The sequence below is a fragment of the Cornus florida genome, unplaced genomic scaffold (genome assembly GCF_030987335.1).
Source record: "Cornus florida cultivar Cherokee Brave unplaced genomic scaffold, ASM3098733v1 CherokeeBrave_3.0.0_Hap2_Chr03, whole genome shotgun sequence".
NCBI classification, from domain to species: Eukaryota; Viridiplantae; Streptophyta; class Magnoliopsida; order Cornales; family Cornaceae; genus Cornus; species Cornus florida.
The window spans coordinates 42,687,545-42,691,888 of NW_026775573.1; the positions used below are offsets into that span (position 1 = coordinate 42,687,545).

The window sequence follows — 4,344 nt, forward strand, 5'->3', positions numbered from 1 at the left end:
ACCTTGGGAAGGGTTTGCGCCTTCCCCTTGGTTTCTCTAAGGGAAATTCGGGCGATTCTTCCAACTAGAATTATAATGATTGCCATAAGGATTGTTCCCTTGATTAACAAAAGCTGCATTGACTTGTTCATGATGCTCACTTTGCACATGTCCATGGGGACAATTGGAAGTAGAATGTAAAACACTTGAACAAGCCATACATGATTCATTGGATGCATGATGGGAATGGTTAGGGACGGAAGATACTTGATTTGTCGAGTTTTGGTTGATCAAGAATTGATCAAACCTTTAAGATAAGGATTTCATCTCGGCGGCTATTTCATTGGAATGGTCAACTTGATGTAAGCCAACACTCTTCCTTCCACTTTAATTCCTTCCATTCTTGGAAGATAAAGCTCGATGCAAAGAATTTTCACTCATGCTCTCATAAAGACACCACACGTTATCCTCATGCCTATCAATGTAAGAGCCACCCATGGAAACATCAACCATGCCCTTGTGATTATCGGATAAACTCTCAAAGAAATATTGAACTAATTGCCATTTGGGCATGTCATGATGTGGACACTTCCTAAACAATTCATTGAATCTTTCCCATGCCTCATAGAATGTTCCCCATCTCCGTGTGAAAATTCTCAAATTGAGGTTCTCATAGCATTGATCTTAGAAACCGGATAGTACTTCTTCAAGAACTCTTGTTGCAAATCTGCCCAAGAAGTTATTGAAAAAGGCCTAAGATTGTTAAACCAATATTTTGCCTTGTCTTTAAGGGTGAATGGAAAAAGTTTAAGCCTTAAGACCTCTTCTGGCATGTCCGTGTATCTCACGGTGGAACATACTTCAAGAAACTTATCCAAATGCTTGTAAGGTTCTTCACTTGGAAGTCCATGATAGTTAGGAAGCATTTGAATGGTTTGTGGTTTGATCTCATAGTGGTGTACTCTAAATGGTAGCAATTGAATGCATGTGGGTGCATTGTATTCATTAGGCACATAGTGATCTCTTAAAGCAAGGGGATGATTAGCAATTGGAGGTGCAACATGGGTACCTTGATTGCCTTGAACTATGGGAGGTTGTGGAGCATACATTAGCCTTGGCATTCCCAATGGAACTTAGCCTTGTTTTTGTGGTGGGTAAATGAATGGTCTCGGCATGCCTAATGGTACTTGCATGTTATCATGATGCACATTGGGGTAAAGGATACCTTGTTGGTCTATGTGACCAAGGTCCTCCACATGGTCCTCATTATGTACTTCCATTGATGAAATGGATTGACTAGAACTTCCTCTTCCCCTAGGGTTTCGAACAACGGATTCAAGATGAAAATTAAGAGGGACAAGAGTAAGTTTCAATGATCTACAACCATGCATGCATAACAAAACACAACAAGCAACAAGTAATGAACAATCACTTCACCTTCGTAACAAATCAATTATCAAACTTCCTCCACATACAATGATCCCATACTCTCATGCTATCAACAATATGCAAAGAATAATAAAATTGCCTCCACATGGGCTCACTATTTATCTAAGAATTGAAATACAACCCTCCACACGGGCCGACGATTTAACTAGAGATTGAGTTAAGAAAGAGCTCACAAAGGGTCCTTTAGCACTTCAATTCAATTTTCAATTTTAGCCTTGCAAAATTTTTTAGATTTTAGCTTTTTCCTTACTTTTGCTTAGCTCCTTGCTTAAAATGCTCCGTTGCTCACCTTCTAGCTCAATGCTCCTAGTCGAACAAGAACCAACACAATAAGTAACCAAAATGAAAATGAAACTAAAGTAAAGACAAGATCAAAAGTGTACTAATTCCTAATTGATTCCACAAATACGACGTTGCCTTCAATTAATCCCCGGTAACGGCGCCAAAAACTTGGTGTGCACGTTGTCAAGCACCCAAAGTTTGCAAAAGAGATGATGGACTAAGATGAGTGTGGCCAAGTTTTACATTTATAATTTGCCACTACTACCTTTCACTAAAAGTATAGTTGGGGCGAGTAGGGATCGTCCCAAGGGATTGGTGGGTCATATTAGGTTGTGGAATCGAGATTAGGGTTAGTAGGTCGAGTGCTCAAAAGATTGGTTGGCAATTGAATTATACTAAGATGCAAATTAAACTAAAGTAAATAATTGAATGCAATAGAGAGAAAATAAGAGAGAAAGATCTTGGGGTTTAGAGATCACCACTAAGCATAGTTTTTCTATACCCTTAATGAATGATTAATGAGGAGGAAAACATGTATTGCAACAATAGTGTGTGTGTGTGGTTGTTTCAACAAGCATGGATGACTAATTAAGTATATATTGTCTTAGCAATATGGTGGATAGCACAATATATCAAACTAAGCCATTAATCCTTTCTTTAAGCTCACAATCCAAACACATCACAAGGTTAGAGACATATGCTACTTGTTTTCATAAGTGTGGAACATCAAACAACAAGCATGGATTATCCTCCCAATTAACATCTAAACTACAACTACACTACAATTAAACTAATGACATGAAATTAAACTAATTAAACTAAGGAAAATGTATAATCCATCAAGAAATGAGTATGAACCATCAAATAAACTACAAGAGCATTCTATTAAGCACTATGTCTTGACAATCTCTAGATCTATAATATCAACACACATAAACATGCATCAATAACACAAAATCTAGAGACAAATACATGAACATCTATTCTAGCATACATAGACATATTGATAGAATGAAATGATCAATTGGAAACATTAAACCACATAAATCATTGAATAAACAAGATCTATGTATATAAATATGTCAAAACATGTGTCATAATACAAATCCCCTCAAAAATACATAAATCAAGATGTAGAAAACATGTTTAGGGCTAACTCTAGCCCTAAGAGGATGTCTAGCCACTCATGGATGGTGTCCTCCAACCCTCAAGGGCTAACTCCATGGTAGAGATTGTTCCTCTTCTTAGTTGATGGAAGAACTCCAAGCTTGTGTCTCTAGCCTCCTCTCTTCTTTTCTTCCTCACTAAGAATATGATATGAAAAATTGTGTCTTTAGTGTATGTATGTCTCTCTTCAATATAATGGCTCATATTCCTTATATAGGTAGGTTAAATATCACCCCCAATGAGCTGGGCTTGTACACTAATATTTCTTCCAATAATTAGATATGAGACAACTTTTAATGAGCTAAAAATTAAATTTTCTTGCACTTGGGGTAGTTCGATCGATCGATCTTGTGGTAAGATCGATCGAACATGGTTGAGATTTATCGAACTTAAGCTGGATCGATCCTCTATGGCGGCACCTTTTTGGATAAAGACAAATCTGAGATATTTTGAAGATATTTTTGGGAAAAAGACAAGTGTGGTAGGTGTGATGGTACAACTGAATAAGATGGAATATTTTCGATCGATCGTAAGAAAGTTGGATCAATCGAACTTTGTGGGATCTTTGGATAAGGACAAAAGGGCTTGGATCCATCTTGAAATGTCTAGATCGATGAACTTTCGACCGATCGAACTTGCTGAATTTCCACCACTTGCTTCATTTTGCTCCTTTATTTGATTCTTCTCAAGATTGCTTCAATTATGCTCTTATTTAACTGAGTTAGCTTATTTTGGGGATAAGTACCTGAAAATGGAAATAATACAAAATCAATCTAAAGCGGGAAAATAAGATAGATAAAGGTTCTAGAATACCTAAGCTTAAGGGGTTTAAATGCGCACTTTTTAGCGCTCGTCAGATATAACATTTACTTCCAAAGACTCTAAAGTGTTTAATAGTGGGCTTTCTATCATACCACAATTCATATGAAGTCTTGGTAGTTCCAGGCCTAAGATTAACTCTATTTAGGATGTGACAAGCAGTACGTACTGATTCAGCCCAAAAGTGACTAGCAATCTTATTCTTATAAAGCATAGTACGAGTCATACCTGTGAATGTCCTATTTTTCCTTTCCATTACACCATTCTGTTGTGGTGTTTTAGATGCTGAAAATTCATACTTAATGCCATTCTTATCACAATATTTAATAAATTCCTTAAGTTCGAATTCACCTCCGTTGTCACTCTAATCTGATTAATTCGATATCCCTTCTCATTTTGAATAAGTTGGCAAATAGACTTGAAATTCACAAAAGTATCAGATTTTTCTCTTAAATATGCAACAAAAGTAAATCTAGAAAAATCATCAACCATAACAAGCATATATCTTTTTCCTCTAATGCTATCAGGTGTTATACGACTCATCAAATCCATATGAATCAATTCTAAAGGTCAAGAAGTGACTTTATGAATAAGTCTCTTATGTGACACTCTAGTTTGTTTTCCTAATTGACATGGACCACATATTTC

The 4,344-nt window shown here is 36.5% G+C and overlaps 1 pseudogene; it reads left to right on the forward strand.

Annotated features, from left to right (window-relative positions):
• The first annotated feature begins 550 nt into the window (after positions 1-550).
• LOC132301854 (small nucleolar RNA R71) lies at positions 551-648 on the forward strand (annotated as a pseudogene).
• Positions 649-4,344: the final 3,696 nt, after the last annotated feature.